Source organism: Malurus melanocephalus, unplaced genomic scaffold (genome assembly GCF_030028575.1).
Source record: "Malurus melanocephalus ecotype Western Australia unplaced genomic scaffold, MMel_1.1 scaffold_284, whole genome shotgun sequence".
NCBI lineage: Eukaryota > Metazoa > Chordata > Aves > Passeriformes > Maluridae > Malurus > Malurus melanocephalus.
In genome coordinates, this window is record NW_026623516.1 from 286,021 (window position 1) to 313,543 (window position 27,523).

Here is a 27,523-nt window from a genome sequence, read left to right on the forward strand (position 1 = left end):
TTTTATCAACCATATTACCTCTTCCATTGTCAATGTTTTCATTGACATAGCTATCTTGAGCCTTGAGCATCTTTCCAAAGTGCCCAGGCTGTACAGGGGCACGGAGACCTTCTGCCTATGGTATTGCTACTCAGCATCAAGTTTCTCCTTCTCTCCCTGCAGCACTTTGTAAAACTCAATTTGATTTGCTCTGCACTGACCTATGTTGGTCTTGCAGTGCTCTTCACCTCCCAGATTTCACTCTCTGTGCCCTGCAAGCATCAGCATCCAGAGTAAATTTTCCCTCCAGCTATGAGCTTGGCTTTCTGTCAGAGCAGCCTCATTTTCCTACCTTCATGCACACTTGCATTCCCTTAATCAAGAGCATGAACTTCCATTACACAGGAGAGTTTAAATGACAAGTGTTAATGTAATTTTTTTAACCTATTCTCATTCAGTAAGTGCCTTACTTCCCTGCAGACCAGGCACTGCCTCCAGCCTACTCACAAAGCTGTGCCCTTACTGACACCAGCATCTCATTTTTATCCTGATTTTCAGCTCCTTGTAGACAAAAGAAAAAAAAAAAACAGCAACTTGTGTGGATCACATCTAAAACCACGTGCATAAGTTCAAAGATAATTAGCCTTTTAGCTGCTAAATGCTGTGCAAAGCACACATTTAACAGCTAAAACTGATTTTAATCTTTGCTTAATTCTTTTGCCAGAGTCCCATTCACAGTGAGGCAGCTGTCTAAATATCTCGGCCCCTTGGGCTGAGGAGACAGAGGAGCCTCTTGCAATGCTCGTGGCTGACCTCAGCTGGCTTCTCCCACCGAGAGCTGCTTCCAACTCACTGGGGCCAGAGGATGCCAGTGGGGCTAGAAGAAATTCTCTCTTTCCTCACTTCAGGTAGCCCATAATAAAGTAAAAAAATTTGGTAATAAAGTAAAAATCTGGGTAGAGAGAGTGGAAAGAATAATGCAATGTAATGGCTATATTTGTGATGAAATACATGGATTTAATACCCATTGCCTTCACACTTGCCAGGCACGAAACCACCAGTCACTGCATCCTTTGGCCTCTATGACAGTAAAAAGAGTCTCCCCTTTGAGTGAAAAAAAACCCTGAAAAACCAGAGTACAACTGCAAACAGTGGGACAGTCACATGACTGTACCCAAAACTGGGGTTTGAGTGATGCTTTTTCTTTCATAACACCTTGTCTAAGCTTTGCCTTGCCAGAAGTGCCTGCTTGTAATTATACTCCTTAAAAATAAGTAAACAGAATATTTTTTTTTAATAATTTCAAATTGCCTTCTGTGAAATGTGGTTCGACATTGGTGCTTCCTACATCCAGGAGTGTTCACACATCCACACAAAGGGAGGACACCAGGACCCAAAACCAGAAAATAAATTAATCTTTCCCCTGCAACAAGCAGTACCTTACCCCAAGGTCCATTTACTCCAACGTCTTAATATTCCCCAGTATTTAGGGAACCAAGACATTCCTGTGTAATCAGATGATTACTCCTGCAGGTGGAAATGTAAGGGACTGGGATGGGAGGGAGCTGAACGACAGAATATGCCTGTGCTGGTGATGGGATGAGAAAATATGCTTTGCTCCTTCTCAAAAAGGCTGGTGCACTCCTCAGCTCCAGATCAAGACTAATTATCATGTAAGGATTAAAATGCTCATTATGTCTTGTTTTTTTAATTTTCGCTTGGCCAATTTCTCTCTTACTGGCCATTGGGTTCTAAAATATAGGAAGTGGCATTAAAACTGCATTATTTTCAATATGTTCCTGACATCTCATCAGGCAAGGGTTTCTGCTACCATCGCTGACCAGTTCTTTGCTCCTTCAGAGCCTGGGAAACCACGGGTTTGTGCAAGGAAAGGAGATGAGAACCATGAAAAAGAGCTGGGAGAGGACACAAATTGCAAGAGACATTTGGAAAGCAAACAGTCACCACAAGACGAGATTTTCCTTTCAGGCCTCTGTTCAGACGGTCTAAATTGTCAGTGAGTCCCTCTGCCAAATATTTCCCAATGGGTGGCTCTCAGTGGCTCCCTGCTCAACACCACACTCAGAGACTTCGGAAAAATTCAAAAGCCAACACCACACTCAGAGACTTGGAAAAATTCAAAAGCCTTGCAAATGGCAGGGATTTTTATTTACCTGCTGTTTACCTGGGCTGCACAGTGAGCTGATGGACTGCACAGCACTTTGAAGTGGGAAAGCTCCAGACAGAGAAGTATTAGAGTTAGTGATGAAAATTATCATGAAGAAAAGGCTATTTTTATTTTTTTACCAGGGTTTCTATAAATGCAGTATCTCCAGGCCTAAAAGAGTGTTAGCTCACACAAGGATTATAAAAGACTGATGTTGAATAAAGAGCTAACAGGACTCAAATCACACCTAAGAAATAATATAAAGGTTCATCTAGAAACAGAGATATAAAAAATAACAAATCTATTTGGTATCCTTCAGGTTTGCCTGCAAGCCTTACAGTCACCTTCATAAGAGTTCACACCCACACTACGATTATACAAGTCCTCTTCTCTTGCAAAATCAAACAAAACCCAGTCTACCACAAGACAGGTAATAAAACCATGAGAGTGACAGCTTTGTGTTTAACAATGTTACTTTTCCCAATTTGATATACCTTCTCCCAGCTGGCTCATCCAGGAAATTCTACCCTTTCCTTCTGGAGTAAGGCTGGTGGTTGCTGAAGGCCTCCTACAGCTTACCAATGGTCTCAGCATTTTCAGATACAGCTTCAGATCAGTGTTCTCAGCTGGAAGGATAAAAAAAACCAAATAAATCAAACCACAACCAAAAAGCTTCCACCCCCTGGCAACCCAGAAGAAAGCTTATAGTTGTTATATTCATCTGCAGGATGTGAACTTTCCATGTGCTTACTGATTTCTCTTATTAAGCAATCATCAAACACTGATAGGATTTTTTTTTTTGCAGGAAATGGGAGTACAATGTGTTCATTAAAAAAAAAAAAACCCAACACCAGTAGAGCAGGCAGCCAGTATAAGCCACTTGACATTTCAGGAAATTAAGTTATATTGTGGTCCCAGCTTACAAGTTCAGCAAGATGCACAAGAGAACTCCTTGGAGACCTGCTGTGCTTTCATTTCAGCAGTGATGGCCACACAGGCTAATTGAGGGCAGGAGCCACATGTGCTCTGTCACAGCCATCCTGCTGCCCTTCCTGTCCCACACTGCTCACAGCTGGCATGCCCCAGCCAGCTTTCTCCTTTAGCTGCTGAGCATGCTGTTCTGGGGGTGAGGGGGAGAAAAAAAGAGAGGATTTGGAAGGTCAAAAAAAATCCAGTGAAAACAATAATAAAGATTCAGAGAAAATCTCAGACCTCTGCCAAACAGAGCTGAATATATTTTTGGGGTGCAAAGTTCAAAGCCCAAACCATCTCACCCCTGGATGTGACAGATCACGTTGGAGTCACAGATATTACAAGCACAGATTGCAGATCCAGGGTCAGGCACGGAAACTCACAATCTGAGCAGATTTAGAGGCTGTTTTTTTCCATATTGCTGTCACAAAGGGCAGAAAGGAGGAGGTTGCAACAGCAGCACATGAACCAGCTGTGTGAGAGACTGAGAGACACCCATCCAGGAATGGCAGAAACAGCCACCAAGGCTGGGCTGGTTCAGCCTGGCGCTGCTGGAGTTCCTGCTGATGGAAAGGGAAAGCCAGAGAGCCTCCTTGCAGGGAAACATCCTCTTCTTCACCCAAGACAAGGCTGAGGCTGGGTGCAGGAGCTGGGAGCTGCCACCCGTGTGGGCCTGTGTCCTCACCTGCTGTGGTGGCAAGAGAAACACAGCTACAGCAGAGACAGCACACCCCTCCTTGTGAGTAGGACAGAGAGGAGAGATGTCTGGGAGCTCCTGAGGACTGTGTCCCCACAAGTGTACTCTAATGGATGAAATTGGCTTTAAGAAACCAAGGGCTGCATAGGCACAAGCACAATCCAGGTCACCAATGCTCCTGGAGCTGTCCACATTTTCACATCCAAAGGGCTTGGATGACCTCTGAAAGCTTGCAGAATTGCAGCCAGTACTGCTGCTATTCCCAGTTAAAAGTGGGACTTCTAAAATGTGACACAGGAAGCCACTTTCTTCTCCTGTCCAGCTGGTGTGTGCTGAAGGTTTCTTTCAGCCCACTGAAGCCATCAGTGCTTGCAGGATATGGTTTTGGATTGATTTGGGAAGTGCTGCTACCCCATTACTACACTGTGTAGGCAGCCTGGCTAAGGGCAGCTTCCATACCCAGCTCAGTCTTCAATCCGTGTGTGACATCAGGCACACAGAGCTCTGAGGAGCAAATGACTCGTTTGGGATCACCCAGCTGGTCAAGAGAGGATCAGGAAGCAATCAGTGCCTCCCAGTCCCCATCATCCTGGCAGAACCCTGTTCCTGGAAGAGGAACAGTCAGGGATGAATCAAACCCAGCACACACTGCCCAGTAAAGGATTATGAGACACTAAAACAACCCAGCTACAGACCAGCCTAATGAAAGAGCAGCCAAAACCTTGTGTGGAAGGACCACTGAGAATCCCATCACATTCTGACCCCGGTAACATCTGCTCCATCGTTTTCAGTGTGATCACACAGAGCAGTCATGCGAAGGTAAAACACTTAATTAAAACACTAACGCTGCAAGCATTCACCTCCGTGTAGGCGTGGAAACCTTCAAGTTTCCTTTTTATTATACGGATGGGATCCTGCTTTTCATTGGCACAATAGAAAATGGCCACAAAAATTCCACACACACAGCATCAGACCCCGCGACCAGCCCCGACACGCAGAGCGTCAGTAATAAAACACACCCCTACAGGGATTTAGCACTTTGGCTCGTGCTCAGCTGGGGGACTTGGGCAGGACTTTCACTCTTCAGACATTAAAAAAATATTAATTATAATCAGCTCCGTCATTATTTCAACCCCTGCATCCCCCCTTCCCTGTTAGCAAAAGGAAGAGGAGCCATGTGTTGATGGGACTGTGGGTTTGCATGAACAGGACGGGGCTCTGTGTGTGTGTGTGTGTGCTGCGTGTGCCCTGGAAATCAAACAGCAGCTTCAGCAAGGGCATCCTGGGAAGGGCCCTCCGGTGCCAAAAGAGAAATTCAGGGAAACATTCCTTTATTAAAACAATTACAACAGCTGCTGCAGGTACTTCCTTATGCACACATGCAGGCACCCCTCCTTCCTGTCCATCACACACATCCCCTCTGCCTCACACACTCTTGCACAACCAGGTGACAATGTAATTTTTAACTCAAATCTATGCAGGACCCACAGCTCTCTTACCATACCTCCCTGGTGCATTTGTCCTACTCACCCTTATCCTTCCCAATAAATATCCTGCCCTGTCCTACCACAAGAGTCCCCAAAGTGTACACAACAGTGGTTTTGCAGGGGCTGCAAACCACAACAGGCACTGCAGCCAAAAGAGAAGGCCAGGGAGTACACAAGGTCTGAAAAGGCCAGCCAAGGCAAGAACTTCTCAGGGATTCCTGAAATTATCTCCTTTCCTAGAGAATATGTTTTACTCCCTTTCTAATTGTCTCTTCCCACAAACTGCAGTGTTGGTGTCCTGCAGCACGGTGTTTGAGTGAGGGGTCATGCACCCAAGTCCAAGAATTAGCTCACCACCTCCCCATAAAAGTGTGCAAAGCTGCTTCCACAGCACCTGGAAACTTTCTCCCCTAGGGTCCTGGTTAGACTAGTTGCAAGGTGCAATTCCTGAGTTTCCACTACATCCTTCCACTCACTGTCACTTTCTCCTTCCAGCTCTACTCCACCCACGTGTCTGAACTGTCCAGCTATGCCCTTTTATACGGTATCCAGTCCTGAAGCTCAACAGAGATGGTCTCCTTAGCTGTCTGTGTAGTGTCTACCAACACGGGGCTGTGATCCACAACTAAAGGCTTCAAAAGGAAAACTGCAAACCCATAATACCAAGGGCCATGCAACTATTTTGTCTTTCATTGAAAAGCTAGCAGGAAAATGCAGGCACACCAGGGTACCTCCTTTCTCTACACATACTCCCTTCCTTTACAGCTTACCTTCACTGCAGATAGAGTTTGGGAAGAGTATGGGGCTGCAGGCAGGACCACTGAGCAAGCCAGGCCATCCCTGCACAAGCTGTGTGGTGCCAGACACCTGTGCTTCCCACAGCTGGCTGCAGGGCTTCATCTGTAAATGGAGCCATGTGGACAATTATGAGGAAAATAGAAAACCCTGCTGGCATCATTTTCACCTTCAGTGCTGCTGCTGCTCACACCTTCACCTGGCCATGCACCCTGACACGGTCAAACAGGTACCAGATGCTGCTCTTCAGGTCTGATCTGCCTTTGCTTTGTGCAGGTGTTGGCAACCACACTGACACACAAAGCCAGGCAAAACCCAGCCTGTCCTGGAGAGCACAGCTCCAAGGGGATGCCCAGAGGCTGCATTTCACCTTGCAGGCACACCCTGCATGGGGCAGAGATGCTACAGCACATAGGGCAAAAGTCATCTTGCTCAAGGAAGTTCCTGACTTTCGTTATTGTCCATAGCTGGTTCATCCAGGGCAATGGTTTGTTCCTGTTCCAACCAGCTCTTTGTTCATTTTGGGCACACTAGGAGAAGCAAGACTGCACGCTCCTGGTAATTCCCACTTGGACGGGATGCCCTCTCTCTGCACACAGATGCCAGCAGGTTCTTCTGCCAGAAACAGAAGGGCATTTTGATCAAGAATCTGACTGATGAAGAAGACATTTGAATTTCAAGCACTTTTCTAGTTAGACTTGTTTGGGACAAACCACTGCAACTCATTATGCCTCAGCTTCTTCATATGGAAAATGGAAGGATATAAGAGTTCTGAAGCTCATAAAAATCTAAAAGAGACAAAGGTTAAATGGTTGCTAATAAAGTCCCCACTTGCCTCAGCAGCATCTGTCCAAATGTAACCGATCCACATGGCCTTGGAAAAATAGAGGCCAATAAGCAGAAAGAAAACTGTCTGACCTTCAAGACAGACATCCTGCTGTCACTGGAGGCTTGCAAAATGCTCAAGCACCTTTAAAAACAGCCCTTCAGCTCTGAGGTTTGAAGAGGGTAAAAGAATATTGGCTCATATTGGGATGCATAAAGATCTCTCAGAAACATGACACTTAGATGGGAAAAGCATTAATGTCTGAGAAATGTTTCAGTAGGGGCAGAAGGTTGGATGAAGCTGTGAAAGATCCAGCTCAGCAGCTCAGGCCATTGCCCAAAATAACCAGGGGGTGGCATGTGGGCTCCTCCCCCACCAAGCCCACCAGCAAATGCCCCAGCAATCCCAGCGCAAGCTCACCCCACATCAGGCTTTGCTGGGCATTGGTGGTGGACAGCACCCCACCCTGAGAAAACATGGGGCATTCTTGGCACTTGGCACCACAGGCAAGGTCATCAGACACGATGACAGATTCTTTGCCTGCCATATCCATGGAGGCATGCAGGGGAACATGATCCTGCCCTGAGCAAAAGCCAAGTTTGATTAGGGCTGATCGCTCCAAGATCCTTCCTGTGAGGATCTCAAAAAGAGGGATTTGCTTGCCACCCGTAACTAAACCCAAAGACAAGAACATGAAGGCCTGAGGGGATTTTGGCCAAGTCTCTCAAATGTACAGAGCAGAGTGGCAGAGCCCATGAGGACAGAAAGCCTTCCAGTCAGGAAGTAGAGTGGGAAGTGGCACTTCTCCCAGTGCCCTACTACCCAGAGCGCATAACCCACCACAAATGGACAYGGCAGAGCCTYCCAGGCATCCCTCGCAACTTGGCAYTGATTTGGCCCTTGGGACAGAGAAACTCTGGCCTTTTACAGCACAACCCGCCTGACACAAGGCTCAAATAGTTGGCTGAGCAGAGCTGGGCTCCACCCTCATTCTGTTTTGGGCCCTGCCATCCCTACTCTCTGCTTCARTTCTCCACTGAGGACAATGGCCCTTTCTCACTTCAACAGAGGGCTGTACCCAAATGCACTAACCAAAAGGACACCCCAGTGTCATGGGGATAGCCTCATCCCACCCCAGCCAACTCTGGGGCACACATCTCATGGAGATTTCCCTCCTGTTGCTCTGCAGCAGCACAGCAATATTGTCACAGATGCCTCAGACGTCTGCTGAGACCCACGGGGCTCCAAAGGAGTCAGGAGAGCAGAGCCAAGTCAACATACAAAGCCTCCATGGTGCTTCTGTACCSCACCAGCCCTAGAAACTGGGAGCTCCACCTTGGCAAAGATGACCACAAAATGACAGCCCAAGTCCAAATTATATTTCTTTTTCCCTGTGTGTGCAAAATGCACATCAGCTCTTTCATGTTTTCTTTCTTTTCCCAGTGATGGAAATCCATCCTGCTTCAGCCAGCAAACAACAAAGAAAACTACAGAAGCAGCAAACATTAACCAAATCCTGTCCTAAAGCTTCCCCCCACACACATTTTCCCCCTCCACCATCTGTTTTGCAAATGCAACAAACTAAACTAAGCAGGCTCCCGGTAGCTAAATTCCTTGCATCTCAGAAAGCACATGGGTCCCTGTGCCAAAGTAAACAATCTCATGGATAGTTTACATAAAACAAGTGAACTAATTTCATCGTAAACAAAGGAACAACAAATTGGTTCAAAGCCTGCTGTAGTACGTTCTGTGGAAATATCCCCCAGCAAGGAGTGGAGTAAAATAACCATAGWGGGACACTCAGTGAATACCCAGCCTTGCACCTTTACCTTCAAACCAATGTAGGAAGTACCAAGCTACTCTCCCTGGAGAGCAGCTGGAGCTGGCCTGGCCTTGGCTCTGATGTTTCCCAAATCTCCTTTGGGAAAAGTCCTAGAGCCACAGCTCCATCTGGAGTTTCACATTTGGCTAGATGCATACTGAGGACATCCCCATGTAGACTGGTCTAGAAATCCTACCTGGAGTTTGACTTCAGGGGCCCAGGATTGGAGATTCACTCTTTGAATATATCAGCTACCAAATTCAGCTCTTTATAAAGATACACTCTGATCCATCCTAGGTGAATTCAGCTGAAACCCCAAGCTTACACTGAAAGGACAGTACTCAGATTTTTCCATCAGTTGAGAAACAGATTCTAATTAAACCTGCACAGTTTTCCCAGAGAGGCAGCACTGCAGCTTGAACTCAACAGCTCCTGTCTGAGCCCAAAGCTGAGAGATTCRCCCAAGGCACCCATTACCTGGCTCTATTGTCAACTTCTTTCAGGTTATCCATGCTCAGGACCCATAAAATGATGCTTTTTGATCCAGACTATAAAGAACTGGAACCTAAACGCACATCCCAGGGCATTCCCTCACCCAYGTCACTGCCAGGAGTGCAAACAGTGCCTCTCTTGGAGGACAGGAGCTGTGTGGTGGCACTTCTCCCATGGATCAGTATGGTGCTTTTCAAAAGCTGCTACCAAGAAAACAAAAGGCCCACGAAAAATTCCTCCTTATAATCACTTCAAAGGACATTCATTTGGAGTCAAAATGCAACGAGCAGATTATTGTCATGTGCCCCAAATCCTGCAAAGACCCACAGAAACCCGTGCGGCACTCCAAGCACAGAGACTTGAGAAAGATTCTGAATCCCAGGGGTCTTGCTAAGAATCACAGACAATTCTCTCTGGTACCAGTTACAGAAAAGAATCAGGAAAGAAGACACATTAAAGAAGGAAATAGAAAAAAAAAATTTCTCTCCTCATTACACTCTCCTGGAGGTGACATTCCATGGACAGCAAGTGAACCAAGGAAATGCATTCCAATGTTCTATATGCATTGATTATTTGATGGCCTCCTTTTAAATCAGTAGCTTTAAAAGCGCTTGTGAAAAGGACATTGCTGAAATAGAGCTTGAGTTTGGATACAGTCTGTGCTGGCATAAATAAAAAACAAGTCTGTGGATAAGAAGAGAATTAGAGTGGATATGAGTACACAAAAATTACTCAAATCAGCTTACAGATTTAATGCATTCTGCTGACAGTGGTGGTGGGGGAGGTTGTTTACTTAATCCAGAGAGTTTTCGGGCATACAGAAAAAAACAGAAGTAGGGAAGGCTAAACCCACTATTGCCAGATCCCACTGCAATTTGAGGTTTGCCTCTCAATTTCTATGGCTTGGAACATTTGCTTCTAAAAGCAAAAAAATTAATATTGCCCAGGTGGCACTGTACAGTCCCCACTTTGCTAATRTTCCTACTGGAGCAGACAACAAATGGGCAAATGGTTCAGAGGGCAGCCAGGGGAGGGATGGAAGCAGCACACGGTTGCCTTGGAGTTATCCAGGTTTGTCTACACATCACACTGTGTGCTCCCTGGTTCTCATAATTAGAGTGTCTAGACAGGAGATGATGCTGCTGAAGTAGCAAGTAAAAAGGTTTTTGCAGAGTTTTTCAGAGGACCCCATCGAAAGCAGTGGCTATAGCAGGATGACAGATATCAGAGCCACAGAACCTAGCTGAGATTAGAGCAAATTTTGACTTAAGGTCTTTTCATAACCCTTCACATCCCAAAAGAGCTGCTAAATCAGAGCACTGATGGCTCAAGCATTCAGGAGGGCTCAGAGCTTTTGAACCAGACTAGGGTTTCTGCAAAAGTAATTCCAGCTGCCTCAACTTCGTCCAGATACTGGCATTTAGCAACCTCAGCTTGTGTAAACCAGCTTCACTCCACTGAAGTCAATAACAATTGACACCAGCTGAGAATCCGGCTCTCAGTGGGGTTTAAATATAGTCTAAAGAAAGAGAATTTACAGAAGGATTGCCCAATTCCTCATGTCCATTTCCCCCTTGRGCTAGGATTGAATAAGATGATTTTTTTCTACATAATTTAGCTCCAGTTATTTTTAACAACRACATTATGAGCTCACACTTATTATTGCACCTTCCATCCTCCAGGAGCTAGACTGCCTTTCAGGCTTCACCAAGAATCACAGAGAGAGATGGACACAGCACCAGGATGGAACCACCTCTGAATGCAGCACAGAAGATGCTCTGCATGCACTGAAGACTGGCCACAAAGAAAAAAATCATGGAGGATGCTAAGATAACTCAGCTTCAGCATTGCAAAAGTGAACRCCAGTCATTTTCASAGAGGAAATCCAAGGAATAGTTCTAAATCCTCCCTTGAGCTAGCCATGAGATGGACAGGATAATGGTACAGCAGTGCAGGATGTCATGATCACACACACTGTGGCCCTACATGCACCAYATGAGGGCAAATTACAGAGTGCTGGAAAAAAGGCAAGTGACACTTAAGATGAAAAATGTACCTGGGTCACCTCTACTGGGACAAACCAGGTCTCTTTAGTATTGCCCCATCTCTAGCTGAAAAGCAAAGCCACAGGATGAGGCTCTGAAGACACAGGATGAGGCAATCTCCATGCCCAGAATGACCAGGCTGTGATCCTCCAAAACTCACCGTGCACCAAACAAGTCACCAAACAAGGCAGGCAGGTGGTTGGTTTTGGAAAGTTCACAGGTCTGACATCTCTGACCAACCCTTTTTCAACAACAGAGAGAAAGTCAGAAAGCACAACAGGAAAAACAGGCTGTCCTGTGGGCTTAAATATGTGCAGTTAGGCTAGAGGCGGAGTGACACCAAGTTTTGTCAACATTTTATCTGGGATCAGAGTAGGAAACCAGGGCCCACTCAGATCCTACCATATGGGAACAGCTCGGAAACAACATCTTCCAGATGGCTCCCCTCAAGCCACCACAGAGCAATGAAAATGCAGAAATAAGAGCTGTGGCCACCACCCAAATGCTCCATCAAAGACATGCACTCTGGCCTCTTAAAAAAAAAAAAAAAAAAAATGAAAATGCAGAAATAAGAGCTGTGGCCACCACCCAAATGCTCCATCAAAGACATGCACTCTGGCCTCTTAAAAAAAAAAAAAAAAAAAAGAGAGAGAGAGACAAAAAAAGAGAAAAAAGAAAACCAATACAAACAACCCCCCCTCGATCCATTAATGAAAACTAAAGCACAAGGCAAGGGGTGATGAAAACAAATAAAACTAGGGCTGTAAAATGCCTGGTATGTAAGATGTGTTGAAACTTGCTGCTGACAGCAGCTTGAGCAGACATTCACATGCAGCCGTTCATAAGATGCACAGTAATTACCTTCTCYGGGAGGCTGCATTATGATGATTTCTTTAAGCAGAGCACAATATCTCTAGCAACAGGATATAATTACAGCAAAGGATATGCCTCTTAACCTCTTTCTATCCCCCCAGCTGGTTTAGGGAGAGGATCTGGGAGCCGGGGGCTCTGTGGGGAGGGTGAAAGTAATTTACCCTGTGCTGCTGCACCCGTTACCCAGAATCAAGCATGCTTCTGATGGGAGCTTGTGGCGGTGTTGCTCTCACAGGAACATAATTCTCTCTCCCCCTCAGCTCTGGGTGAAGCTCCCAGCACTGCAGGACTTTGACAGAGCTGGCAGCAGCCACCAGGCCACCGAAGGAGTTCGGCACAGTCAGCATGCTCTGGGCTGACACCTTGGTGGTAAATAAATAAATACGAAAACCAAGCAGGGAATGACTCAGAACTGGAACCTCAGCAGGGCTTCCCACCTCCAGMCTGGGACCTTGCTGGCCCCAAACACCCCACACTGCAGGGTCCCWCTGGACAGCTGACATACTCTGAAGAAAAACCCCAAAGCTCCCAGATAAGCACTGGTACCATRACCAGCATGGGCTGTGATGTCTCCAGRGATAGGATGCCAATTTCTGGTGATWTCMTGGCTCACCTGCAGCAGCCAAAATGCCAGAGTTGGTCCTCCCAGCTTCCAAATGTAGATGGCTGTCCTGCTYCATTTCCACAGCCCTCCTGCAGAGAAGCACAGGAAATCTTATTGCTGCAGCTGTTGGATTGATTTATGTAGGGTCCAGGAGTAGAGAAAGATGCAGGCAATGACAGAGCCCGAACAGCTGTGTACTCAGCTGAAGGACTCTGTCTTTCACACTCACTGCCTCCATGCAGAACTCACCTCTGCAGATTGCTCTGGAACAGAGAAGTGCCCAGCAGTCAGTGATGGTCAGTGAGTTTTGCTGCACTGGGAAGCATCTYATGGTGAGGTCCCACTTGCAGACCAGCAGGCAGGAGGCTGTGAGCACCCGAAATTGCCTTTATTTCAGTCTTCAATCCTAGAGGGAAAAAGTAAAGGGTTAACTCCTACCCCCATGCCTCTCCACCCCAAACCAAAAATGCAGTGGTGCATGTGGTTGTTAATAGCCCACACACTGATTATCTGAAAATCAACATCAGAGCTCAACCTTTTTTCCAAAACCATCCACAGCAGCACTGCTCCGTGGCTTGGGCTCTCCATGCCAGATATTGAGAGCAGAGAATCTGGGAAGCTTTCAGAGCCCTTTTTCAAGATCCAGACAGGTTTCCATTACAAGATAGAGGATGTATTTTGTAGATGAGAGACTGGAAATCATATTTTCTAATTTGAAAAGACTAAAATTAAAGAATAACCAACATTTTCCTCRTTGGTCTGGAAATCGCATTACAAGTGAGAGTCAGCTTGGTGCAAGTTTGCAAGCTGTGATATCAGTAGGAGAATTTCCCTTCGCATTTGCAAAAGGAAATGAATTTTGCATCCGCCGGATGGCAGTGTAGGGAGAGCAATCATATTAGTCATAGTATTATTGTTTTCCTTTTAAGCCTCTCAAAAGTGATTGCAGACACAGCAATTCATTGCTTATTAAGATCTCCCTGCATTACAACCAGGGGAAAAAAAATCTAGGTCTCATTAATAAACCATCTTCTAGGATCTCTGTAAGAAGACAGACTCTGATTAGCCAAGATCGCTCAATAAATGATTTGGCTTGTCTGACAAAGTGAAATGATTGATTGGAAAGAGTGTGCTTTAAATAGTTCACTTTTTATAATAAAAGCAAAGACTTCAGATAGAAATACAAATAGTAAAAAGGCAGTATTTATGCTTCCAGCGAAGATAATTCCATGTACCAGACTGGCAGGTGCTGGCAATGTAAACAAAGTTCATTTCAGAGTTCGGACTCCTCACGACTGAATTATTCCAAGCCTGAAACAGCAGCATCTTCTGCAGTTTCCCTTGTGAAGCATATTTAAGAGCAGGGCAATTTGTACTACTCTCAGACGTAGCACGACATTAGCTATCAATTGCTGAGAGGAAATCTTTGTTTCCTGCATAGCATAAAACTGAATAATGAAGCCGAATGTTAAAATCCATGYAAACAATATCCCAACGTCACATAACCAAGAAGATGTCCCCGAGTAATGAGMACTGGGAGAAATCAGGGCTTGGGAAGCCAAACCACCGGCCGTCCTATTTCCACTAGAGGGCAATAGCAAACAAGCGACAGAAAACTGGAGGCAAGAAGTGGATTGCGGGAAACTGGTGAAAAATGGTCAAGTTGTGTTTCCCGAGGCAGCAGCCGCGGTTGTCCCGTGTTCCCCGGTCCCCGATGCCGCACTTGTCCCGCAGCCCCAGCCCCCGGCAGGTACCGCCTGCCCTCGGCTCCGCTTCGTCGGGTTAGGCAGTGGAAAATATCCACAGATGGTTTTGGTCTAGAAAACAGCCACAAGAAGTACTTTCAGCGGGATGTATTTAAACACCATCAAATAGGTGGTCAGATGGCGCTCTGAACAGATGATTGATCCAACCTCACACATCATTCAATTCCAGATGTTGCAGAGAGYGAGAAAGAACAGGCTTCTGAAGTCTTTCCATCCCCTTATTTGGTTCACTGAAGGGAAGGTTTGGAGGTGATTTGATCTAAATCTATTAACATTTCTCAGTGGGGGACTGTGAGAGATGCTAAAGGAGTTCAAAACTCTAATAAACAAAACTATAACCAGATCCAGAAGCTCAAAATAAAAGCTGGAAAAAATCAAACTGGAAATAATACGAGTATTTAAAAATTAAAACTTGCAATAATGCCAGTAGTTAATCACTTGAACAAATGATGTGGAGGAGAGTTTTATTCTCCACCCTTAGAGCTCTTAAAACAAGATTTGCTGTCTCCCTAAAACATGTGCTGTAGTTTAACAGTGAATTATTAGCCTTGATGCAGACATTACAGGTACAGGTCTCGTCTGAATGAGGCAGAAGGTGAGACTAGATTAGCAGCATGGTCTCTTTGTGTAATTACAGTCTACAAATATCAAGGTTCTTGTCAGAGAGAATTGTCTTTCAGCTGTAGGGATTGACTCCCACCTTTGCAAATTCGCTTCACAGACTGCGTGACAGCAGCTCACATGGCCTTCAGCTAAAGGGGCAGCTTCTGTCGCCCAGTTATTACCTKTCTCTGCAAAGAAAAAGCCATGAGCCTAAAGAAACTCTTCTCTGCACCAAACTGGCCAGGTGAACAGACAGGCCATGCTGTACCCCAGCTGGACTACTGGTTCCTGGGCTGTGGTACCAGCTGAGAAGAGACTTGGACAAGATATGTGAGCGTGATTGAGAAGAGGTATGGGCCAATTTCAACGTTTTGAATCCTCCAGAGAGGCTTCCAAAAACATCACAGCATTGAAGAACCCCCARCCTCAGCCCAGCCCTCGTGAGCTGCAGGACAGACAACACCAACATAAACAAAAGCTCAGCCTTTCCCACCAGGGACATGGAGCAGCGCTATTCCAGCTGTGTTCTGCTTCCAGCCTAACCAAATGCCAGTGCTTTACAAGACTGGACAGTTATAAAACAAGCAGAATGTGATGACAGTGCACTGGCCTTTGCAATTACTCTGGGGCATTTCTCTGTGCAAGCAGCAYGGGAAGGCACAGGACTGAGGCACACAGAGAGCAGAACTCACAGCACTCCGTGCTCTTGTGCAGAGGGAAGAGCTTTCAGATGCTTCTGAGTGTTTTGTCAAGGCTGAAAGGTATTGCCAGCGACCTGAGGGAGCACTCTGGGAGGCAGCACAGACATGGGACACAGCCAGGCAGGGCACAACAGCCCTCTGTGCTGAAATGGGAGTGCTGGCCCAGGGGACTACACCTGCCAGGCTTCCAAAGGTCTGCCTGCCCTCAATAGCTCCACAGGCTGGGCTGACAGCTCTGTTTTCTAAACCGGAAAAAAAAAAAACAACCACCACCAAACTGAAGCAAGAGGATTTGAAGTGTAAAGGAGGCTAATAAGAATGTGTTTGGAAATTGTACTATTTTGTAGGACAGGATATATCTCTAGTCCAATTTCCTCCAAGCATTGCCTCCATGACTCACCTGCAGCAAGTCCCCCCCTCTCCTTCCTCCCACTAACCTCAGTCACCTGTAGCAACCCACAGATGTCACCTCAGCTTTCTTCAGGCTTCAATTCCCACATTTCTGCTCACATGTGATCTGTCWAATGGCTGCAGCCTACCCTTGACAAGGAAACCACATCTGAGGAGCACTACTGCTTACCCAAAGTGATCAGCAATCAAACGCCAACTCTTAGAATCAGCTTGCAACAAGGAAAGTTCTACAAATCAATAGTYTGAACCACTTTTCTGGGCAGGTCAACTCCAAAGCAGAAGGTCTGGAGTGACTGTGGCTCTTCCAGGGCTGAAGGCATGTGAGATGCCCCTTTATGCACACTCACACAKGTAAAGCAAGCACTACAATCCCGACAGTAAATGCTGGAACCAAGACCACACTCCTGCACTCCCCTACTCAATTTGCAGAACAGAAGAGAGGAGGTTATGGGGCAGCAAATGTGATACAGGCAGGTGTCAGACTAACACAGTGCTGGTGGAGGCAGGAAAGTGAAAGCATCTAGGTGGGAGTGGAAAGCCAAATTACAGGTCGAAGGGTTAAGAGAAGAGAGCCCATTATTCATCACTACTACTGTGTTCCAGGCATAAGAAACATTTGGAGATAATTAGCGGGAGAACAGAACAATGCACTAGAGAAAGCAACAATGCCCTGGTTCAACCCAGCAGATGAGCTCCGTGCTCAGAGCAAATTGGTCTAAAATAAGTATTGCTCCATCTCAAAACCAGAAAGGTGTGACCTACTTCTCTGACCCTGGCAGCAGCTGGCAGGAAGGGAATTGACAGAATGATTCTTCGTTCCCATCACTGGAGATCGAGCATACTCAGTTCCATTTCRGAAATAAAAGCCAACAGCTTTTCCAGCTGATTTGGGGTAACTAATAACACAGAACTGCACTCATTAACTAAGCTGGCTTGTATTGTAAAGAGCTCCAAGGCAACAACTAAATGGACTCGATATTAACAGCTGTGATAGTGTCAATGTTACTTAGAAGCCTTAACTAATAGCCTTAACATTTTCACATGTAAAGTATATTCAATTTTTAAATTACTTTGCAGGCTTTTGTGAGAATTTTGCTCCCAAATAGTAGCACTTTTCAAAATTGAGAATACAGCACCTGAATGCCAGGCTCTATGCAAGATCTGGGAAACACTTTGGTCCGTCTCAGATGACCATTCCCAGGGAATCACAGTTATTCAACCATAGTTCTGGAAGTTATTTTCAAAAGATATTTAGAAGYTGCAGTGTCAAACTAGTTTGATTTTATTGTGGTTTGATTATTTGGGTATTGTCTTCTAGCAAAGATACTCTTGGACACTGAGTGTGCTGATTACAGGGCTCATGCACCAAAGAAGAAATGAATACTTCAAGTTTCAATGTTTGGGGAAGAAAGGAATATTTTGAAGTCTCAAAAGAAATTAATTTGTCAGTGATCTTGTGGACTACAAGTATTTTTATGTGTCCTGATTCCCCAGCATTTGCCAACACAGAAATTCTCAAAAGTTCCTGAGTCCCAAAGTGCCTCAGTGAAAGTTGCATGGGTATTATTTTTATTTGGTAGGCACAAAAWATTGTCTAGGGGCAGAAATTAAGGCATCAACATCTAATGAACAACTACTACTGTTTATAAGGAGTTTTGGTTATGGACTTAGCCTGAGCAGCAAATCAGCTGCAAAATGAGTTGGTCCTGAGGTCAGAATTGTGGGGAACARTGGGAAGCATTCACTGCCCTAACTTTGTACTGCAAAAGGATGCCTTGCAGTAATTCTGGCCCTAAGGTATCTCCTTTCAACACTCATTTCAGGTACCTTGAATAACAAAAGAGAATTATCAATGCCAGTTCCTTACCAGTGGTGTTGGCTCCATCAGCAGCTCTCCATTCTCTTACTGGTATAAATGGTCACCTTCCTTCCCCACATTAACCTTCACTAACTCAAGATTAGGTAAGGACTTCTTTTCTTCTTCTCTTYAGGATGACAAATAGCAACATGACAAGTTTTTCAGAAAGTATCAAGAAGGGAAGAAGTATGTAAGAAAGAAAAAAAAATAGGCCTTTTCTCAACGGATGACATTTGGAGGATGACACCTCAGGCTGATATTCAGCTGTTTTGTACATAATGGGTTTCCAAAGCACCTAAATCTGATCCTCCAGTATCTAATTCTACATTTTCAAGTGGCTTTGAGACCTAAGAATTGTCAGGAATGGCAATAGATGTTATTCTTGTCTCTGCTAAATCGAGGGTGCCACCTGCAAAGATTCTTAAGTTCAGAACATTTACACTCCCAGACAAGAGTGCTGTGCTACCTATTAGACTGAAGAGTTGTCATTTGCCAAATGCTAGGATTCACTTAACTAGAAATAGGCACTGCAGAGAAGCACCAAGTTGCAGAGAAAAGAAGAGTTCTGGCATCAACCTTTATTGTTTCCTTTAAAGAAACTGCTAGCAGAGACCTTTAAAGTGAAACCAATAATGATTCAAGTTCCCAACTCCCCTTGCCTGTTCTGAACAAATCACAGATTGACTGATGTTGACATGCCTGTTGTTATTATTATCTTGTCTAAACACAGAAAACAGTAATAACRTCAAAAATGCATCCAGAATTTGTAATCAGTAGGTCTCTGAGCACTTTTCAGAAAGGACAGTGTAATTATCTCAGTTCTATGAGTGATAATCTGCATTTTAATAGTGGGATAACTAAGGCACAGGAAGAGGAATTAACTTGCTCARTTGGCCAATGAAATATCAAGAAACAGGGTGAGATATCCTGAATCCCCATCAAGTGCCCTCCAGATAACACTCTTGCTAATATAATCAATTAGAAACATTACATATCACCCATCTTCAAAGAATTTCAGAAGCAGTGAACAGACATCATCAGTGTTAAACCGCCCTGTGCATCTCGGTATCCCATTGCATCATCTGCTTTGATCATCTTTGCTCTGTGCCTATAACTCATGTAATTAATAGCTACCATTCTATGAGGAGTGAGATAAGTCAATTATCTAGCAACCACTTCAGAAAGATTATTATTAGAAGTAGGTCTGCAATCTAAATATACAYGTGCCTCTAGATGAGCCAGGCCAAATACCAGCTCCATGTGAAGCTGCACCATCACAGTCTGACCGTGGGCATAAACCTCACGTGCTGCACCTCTCCCAGCCTGGCCAGGGYTTCTTTCCAGCAACCCATCACCCACACCAGCACCACAGCCTGGCCCCACAAGAACCTTCATGTTGTTCAGTCAAATCCCAGCAGCTGGAGTAGTTTTCTCTGTACTTTTGACAACAYGGACCTTCCATGGCTTAGTCAAACACTCCCAGCTAAAATCAGGGAATGTTGCAAAAGAATAATAGAGTAAAAATGACAATAAAAGACCACAGCTAAAATACAACTGCTTCAATTTGATTTCCAGGTCATCAGTTCAATGTTAAATGTGTAGGTGGTGCCTTCATAGAAAGCCATTAACAGTAGTTTCATTTACATCCTCAACTCCATAGCAGTGAAGAAAAATTACCCAGCTAGCCCATCACCTATCTTCTATATGGCAAAAATAAATAAATAAAATTTTAAAAAATTATCTGTGTCTCAACATGTCTCATGTAGATGGCAACAAGGCATTCATGACATCCTCACTGACATTCTGTCAAGGAATTCATCACAACGAAAGACCAATCAGCTCTGAGAAAACAGTATTTCAGTCACCAAAAATAAAGCATTGAAAATTACCAAAGCAATCTCAAAGATCTGCAGTTATTAGAACCTGAGCTGGAAACAAAGAAAACCTCATGACTTATTACAGTCATCTGTTAGATTATAAACTTCTACCCTAAGTGGACTCCTTGTTGCCATTTCAGTAGGTTTCCTGTAACTGCATTGAACTTCAAGCAATGTTAAATGGAAAAAAAATAAAAAGAAAAGAAAATCTGTCTGATTCTGCATGAARCATTACTATCAACAGCTGACAAAAAAGGCAGTGCTGGAGGGGAAAAAAAATCATAAAGCTACTGCTTGTCTCTCCTGAGATATAAGAGAAGTGYAAAGGCCTCAGACCTCACATGTTCCTCTATCTAGAAAGCCCACAAGCTTCAACATTAGTGTCTTTTGTCAGTCAGCAAAACACAGAACGAGGAGCATTTTAGATTATTTCAGCTTCCCTAACATTCCTCCTGCACAGCTCTAATTTGACTGTATTGATGTCTTCCTCAGAGGAGATAAAGTTGCCTTCCACAGAGAAATGCAAAGCAAAGGAACTAGGCAGAGAGGACTGCAATTAACAAAGTCAGATATTTTTTTCTACTTAGCAAGTAGGACTCACTCAGTTCTGCAAGTTACTGACTATACCTTTGTACCATAGCACCTCTGATTTGCCTCCCACCGTTGGATTCACAGCCAGTAAATAATGACTTTCTCACATAATCATTACACTTGGGGTTTTAACCAGCTGAATACTAACCTCCAAAATGAAAGCTCAGTTATGAGTGTGCTTATACATCTGATTTCATACATTCCTGTTGTTTGACTCACATAGAGTATTATGTGGCTGAAATCTCCAGACTAGTTTTTGGGAGTATGTGGCAAGCGTGAATTGCCAAGATCCAATCCTAAGGACAGGGAACTCGCCTATTAGAGCGTGCTGCTCACAGCACAGCACAGGCTATGGCACTGCAACAGAGACATTAATTAGGCAGCACCGATCCCACGGGTTTAGCTCCATTCCCCTATACACCACATGCTCTGAACTGTCAAATTCAGGGATAATTATTTCTGCCTCCACCCCGCTTTGTCTTTTGGGTACAATAGCTCATGGACAGCCACTGATGGCAGCTTATGAATATCTCTGCTGATGAGCATGACTCTCCTGAGGTGCTGTTTTGGAACAGCAGTCTCCAAGACAGAACTAAAGATCACGTTCACGCTGTGTCGCAGATTAGTGACTTTCAATGCAACRTTTTTCCTTCCTGAAGGGCTCTCTGCCCATCCTTTAGACTGGCACAGAATCTAATGACACAGACATGCAAGGTGCTTAGCAGCTTCTATCTCAGTGATCGTAGAAAGAGATTAAAGAATCTAGAACTGATTCCTTAAAATAATYGATTGACACAATAAACAATCAATGACTGACCAAGCACATCCTAATGCCATCCTTGTACATTCCCACAGTACAGTCACCAGCACCAAAGAAGGCGTTTCAGTTGGTCACTGCAATGCGATTTCAGTCTCCTCTACTGTACTCTGCTTCCAAAACATTAGGGAACAAGCCACCACCAATATTACAAATGAGATGGCAGCATACGTTAGGAATTTGCTGTAACTCCAGCCCTCAGTGACTAGCACAGCTTCAAGTGTAAACAAACAAAAGCTGCAATTTGCGCCAACTGTTTACTCTGATTTTAAATCAGGGTTAGTTTTGCCAGTACAAATTATGCCTCTCTTTGTCTTCAAGAAAGTTGGCCATAGACTGCAGGAAGTGAGACAAATTTCTTGTGTTAAATRAGCAGTCTGATTAGATAGATTTTTTTACCTATCTTTTACTTCTCCATCAATGACCAGGGATTTTACAACATTTATTATATCGCCCATCTTCTAACATTACTCAAACATAGGTTTAAGTCTGTATCCTCACTAGAAGTTAGGAAGATAGAAATTAATCTGCTGGTGCAAATGGCAGCATGAATGCCAGTGAATGAGATCAAACTCYGGGCACTTATTTGCCCTATTAATGTAAGCCATGAAACTGCAATTCAAATTTGGGGTCATTAAAGCAGMGTGCTTATGATTTTCTTGGCTGTATAAAAGCTGTGTATTCCAGATGAGAWTGCAGCTCCCAAACAATTCCCAGCATGGATGGACTAATGAACAGTGAAAATAAACTGTTACTGGCTTTGCTTACCATAGTAATGAAGAACTTCCTCATGGGGTGCTGCTTTGCACAAGGGCTTGCACAGAGAGTGGGTTTGGAATCCACGGTGGGGACTCCCAATCCCAAGCATGGGACTCCCAATCAAGTGTGAATCTGAAGCTTTCCCATCAGCATCTTTGTCGTGTTTCGCTTCCAGTTGCTCCATCTGGAACTCTTGCTTGTTTTCGCCATCTGACATTTCAACAGCCTGAAAACAAGCAAAACAACTCCTCTAAACAACCAAAATGTTTGATCAGATCCTTTATATAAATGAAATGCTTGTGTATGCCAGGCATCTGAACTTGGTAAAAATAAATGAGTGCTTCAAACCCACTATTGTTCTCAAGGTCCCTGACCTTCAAAACATCATTCTATTCTATTTGTAAACAACACAGACATGACAGAACATGYGAATACCACTTCACCCTTTGGTAACAGTATCTATCCCAATACCTCAAAGTGTTCTGCAAATATTAGCTAAGACTCTCATGCCTCTAAAGAACTCCTACTCTTCTACAAATATTAGCTGAATCTCAATCCACACCACTCAGCTCATAGGAGACTAGTGCTGCTCTCCAAGTTCACATAGGTTGAATACTCTGGCWAAGGTTATTCAAGAGTTTGTAAAAGACTCAGGCAACAAAAATACAAGTTYATAAGTCTTCTAAGTATGCCTGGACCTCTGGAAGTTTGTCCAGAGCATCATCCAAACCTGAATGATTTGGCAACTTTAATAACATCAGACCCAAATCTAAACCAATCCAGACTTCATTTAAACAGGAGAAACCAACCAGGAAAAYTAAACCACTTGTTTAACCATTCACCTTCCCACTACATTTCAAGTCTCATAGTAATTTATCCTTTTGTGCACATCCAGGTGAACCAAGGAATGGGAGGCCTCAACTTGCATTTAGCAAAGAACCAAACATGGCACGGGGACCGGGAGCTGCGCGCACCACCCAGTTCAACACATGGGGATGAACGCGAGTTGAACTCAGCCAGGTTTTGGGCAAAGAGCAGCCCAGCACAGCTGCACTGGTACAGCTGGACTGGTTCCTAACCACAGAGGCACAAACACAAAGATAAGGCCATAGTAACTTCCATATGGTAAACAGCCCTGACTTCCTAGGAGGGCTCACTGGAGGCAATTCATTTCCAAGGCACAGAAAACGTGCTTGGCTTTGACTCATGTCTCTCTTTTGCATCTTTTGCAAAACTGGTCATGGACATTWATGTAATGGAAGTTTTCAACACATCTTGTTAAAGGGCATCACCCCAAGCTCTGGCTAAAATTACAGCTTACATTAATTTTGATTCCCTCTGGATATGCTTCCATCAAAGGGTAGGAATACCTTCCCTCTAGGTTTGCTTTGGGTCACCCAGACTTCCTAAGCWGCTCATCTGCTTCATTATTAACACAAGAAATGGGTAACAACCAAGCTCAAAGCTCAGAGCCTGAACATTGCAGAGTTGAAATACATTAAAAAGTTCCCAACTATGCTTTTATTGGCCATACATGCCAATTTATTCCATTAGAGAATCAGTTACCTTCCTTAAGGAGTGATACTACCCTGTATTAATGCAAAATTGCACTCAGTCTAAGATGATAAATACAATGCCCAGTCTATAATTAGAGATAATATGTAAGGCTGGGTTTTTTCCTCCAGAATTTTTTCTTCTGCATTTTATGCAGTCTTCAATTGCATTGAACCTAAGTTAAAAGAGTGATTGATGTCAACATAGCAGAAAGCAATGATAATAGCAGTCAGTGTGAAGTTAAAGTTCTCCAGGGGTTACATTTTTTGCTGGCTGGAAGGGGCCAGTCCACACGGGTGTTGGCTTTTGGCCTTTTTACAATGTATTGTTGACTCTTGGAGTGCACTGTGGCCATTACACAACAGAATAATGAGTATTCCCAGAGCCTTCTAAGCACTCCAGGAGGAAAAAGAGAAGGTCAATGAACAGCTTCATGACAGCCTAAAAGTACTATCTGGTTTCCTCAATATGGAAAAATACTGGTTACTACGGTGTACTTAAAGCCACAGGTGAAATGCAGAGAAAAAAGTGAAARCCAGGAGCCTGAAACAGCCAGAAAAATTCAGGAAAACAAAACCTGCATCATTATCTTGGGATTGGGTGGGAAGGTCAGATACAAGTGAAGTGATGGATTGTTTCCCTGAATGTCTGCAGCCCCAGCCCAGGACTGGGTACATTTCAGGASGTAGAGCAGAGGTCCCCACTGGTGTTAGAAGGAGAGCCATGCTGGCAAAACCAGATTTTGSTGGAATGACTTACAGAGTTGATCAAACTGGGACAGCCCATTTCAACCATTGATACAATGGTTCAAAGTGGGGAAGAAATAAAAACTGAAGAGAGAACTGAAACCCGCTTTCCTATTTTGTGATTCAAACTGCTACAAGGAAGAGAGAGTTCTTCAATCAATAGAAGTGATTTTTCAATCAGCAGAACCGGCACACAGGCCAAAAGGGTTGAGAAACTTCTGCTCTTCGTAAGAATCCTGCAGGATTCTCTCCTCCAAGAGGTCTGCTGGAGGTCATGCCCAGGCTGGTGGTGTGCTCACTTCCCAGGCACTGCTGGCTGTTCTGGGCCCTGCTCCATCACTGCACCACCACTGTGACTCTGGGTGTGTGGTTAAACACTGCAGCCTGAACATGGTTACCAGTCTTCAGGCTCTCCAAGGCTTGAAATGCTTCTGAGGCAGCACAGTGGGGGAGAGCCTCACAATCCTGGAGAGCTTCCTTTTCTTCAAAAGCAGGTTAGGAAAGTGAATCTACCTCCTGTCTGAATAGGCTCCTCGAGGTTTTCCCTGGCTAAAGAGCTGCTCTCAAACTTCTTCTTAGTACTAGTGCTGCCCTACTGCAGATGGTACAGCAGAGTGCCTGGCTGGAATTACCTGGCACGAGGCACAGGGAGAAGGACAGATAAGGTGGTTGCTCTGTTGCTGCCCCGTCACTGCACGGAGCCCCAGAGGCTCCCCTGTGTGACTCCCTGAGCTGAACTGGCTCTGCAGGCTCCAGACTTGACGGGTGAGTCCCCCCACCCTCCCGTGCCCAGAGGTTACAACCAGCACTGCCAAGAGCCCCCAGTACCGTGGGCAGGCTCCCGCTCTGCAGAATACCCTATGTATGTAAGCTAAGACACTCCCTGCCCTGAAACTTTATGTTTAAGCAAAAAAGAAAAACAAAAGATAACAAAAAAGTGGTGGCCTTAGAAGGGCATACAGCKAATCCGAAGACCTGACCTTTTATTGCAGAGCAAAGTTGGCCACTGGTGTTTGTGACAGACCAGTGGAGTCACAACACTCCTGATGTTTCTGGCTCTTCCCATAGACCACGTGTGCATCCAGAGAGAGATGGAGCTAGGAAACCTCATCTTTGATGTTGGGTAGCAGCATAAACAGAGGATCTGCTTTTGAAACGGTGTCTTCATACCTATCCCCTTATGTCACACCACAGACTGCTCTTGAAGCAAGAGCAATTGCATAACATTCCCATCTTCACTTTCCTGCTCCTATCCAGCAAACCAGGAGGAGGTCACAYCCCCTCTAACAACTTCTTTGCTTTGCAGCTCACTCCTGCTTATTTCAAAGGAGCTGCCAGTGTTGCATWCTTTTCATAGAACCCCAGGGAAGTTCTAACCTCAAAATTAAGCAAAACAAAGCCCTTTGAATATTTTCCAATTAACCTAAGATTGACACTAACACTTTTCTCTTCATGTTCCTACTATTTGAACAACTGGGTTTCTCCTGCATGCCCCAGTTGCCAGGCCTTTTGGACCATCAGGGATCTAAGTTACTCCTTTCCCAAAGATTACTCTGGTTTTAAAACTCAGAGACCCTTTTTCTGCTAAGTTCACTCTAGGTTGTGTCATTTAGTGGAAGAGATCAGAGAAGCCTCTCAGCAGCACAAATCCAGGGAAGATATCAAAGAAGAGAGAGAGTGGCAAGTTTCTCATATGCTAGCAATGARGGCAAGTTAACATTGCTGAAAGCCTTCAGGGTTGCAATTCTGCTTCTAGTCTCACAGCATAAATATCCAGAAAAACAGATATGACACAGGGTTAGTTCTGAATGTCTAGAGCCAGCAGAGATCATTACGGCAATGCCATAAAAAATGTCAGCATTCATGCAAGGGTCTGGGGGTAGCAGGTACTGTCCCACTCTGGGGCTTGCAGAAGCTTGCCAGCCTTCAGGGCCCTGCAGGCACCATGGCTCATTAGCCAAACCTCTGAGCTAATGGTGATGCTGGAASACAGGAACCTCTCACTTGGCTAAGAAAGCAGTTCTGCCAGCAAAGTTGCAGGCAGCTTCTGTGCAACCTGGAACAGAGGGAGGAGAAGGCTCCCAACATGGAGGAAAAGAGCAGCACTGTCCACAGACAGACACACAGCACCCAGRGAGCAGCCAACCCTTCAGAGACAAAGTGTTTGTGTCCTCTGTCGCCCATTGTTGCTTAGGTAAGGCACCTCTAAAAGCTGTTGGGCAAATTGCCAATGTACCCCAACTGCCAAGCTGGGGAGTTCCTGAGCACTTTCTGTCCATTAGCTTGCAAATGTCCCTCTGAAGAAGGTAAAATATCATCTCCCACACTTCACAGATAGAAATAGTGAGGCACAGAGGGACAAGTATCCCAGTTCTCTCTCCCTACTTTCTAAATCATCAACRACAGTAATTCTTCYCACAGTTACTGGAAACAACTGGCTMTTCCAGAAAAAGGGAAGCCCTGCAGTCTATGCAGTACCTGACATGGTTTTAACCCTGAGAATTTTTTCTCCAGCCCGTCTCTGGGGTCTTTTTCTGTGCTCACAAAAACATTCTGTGCTCTGTATGCTCAAGGAGTTCACCTTCAATAAATAATCTGAACAAAGGGAGTTGGTGCTGGCACAGTTGCATGGGTTGCTTCAGGGACAGTTTGCAGCAATGTCAAACTCACCTTTTCTGGTGCCTGCTACCACTTGCTGGGAAGGAATCCAGCCCCCAAAGGGGAACACTCAGTAATATCAAGAGCCAAGAGCAATTTCGTCCCCATTAGTTAATATYAAATATAAAGGACACATTCCAGTACATAGCAAGCAGTCTTTGCCTCCTTGAAAGACAGGAGAGGTCTGGGATTTAGGGTTCTTAAACGACAAAATAGAAATATGTGAAAAGAACACATTTTCAGATTAAATGCAGGATAACATTGCTCAGACAGCACGAGTAGCATTCAGATTACTACCTGGAAAAATCCTGTGTCAGAGGCGTGTTGTTGACCCAATCCAGAACAGAGCCCCGTGGGCAGTACTGATGAGGGTGTTGAGCAAAGTGGCCAACAGCATCCTTTCTGGTTTTAATAAAATGAAGT

General features: G+C 44.7%; 1 long non-coding RNA gene across 1 annotated transcript; it reads right to left on the minus strand.

Moving 5' to 3' along the window:
• Positions 1 to 2,645: 2,645 nt before the first annotated feature.
• On the minus strand, positions 2,646 to 27,523 carry LOC130579658 (uncharacterized). Its single transcript, XR_008966038.1, has 4 exons — positions 27,398 to 27,523; positions 22,152 to 22,368; positions 13,009 to 13,165; positions 2,646 to 2,772 (listed from the first exon to the last, which is right to left on the minus strand). It is a non-coding gene; the product is annotated as an uncharacterized LOC130579658 (long non-coding RNA).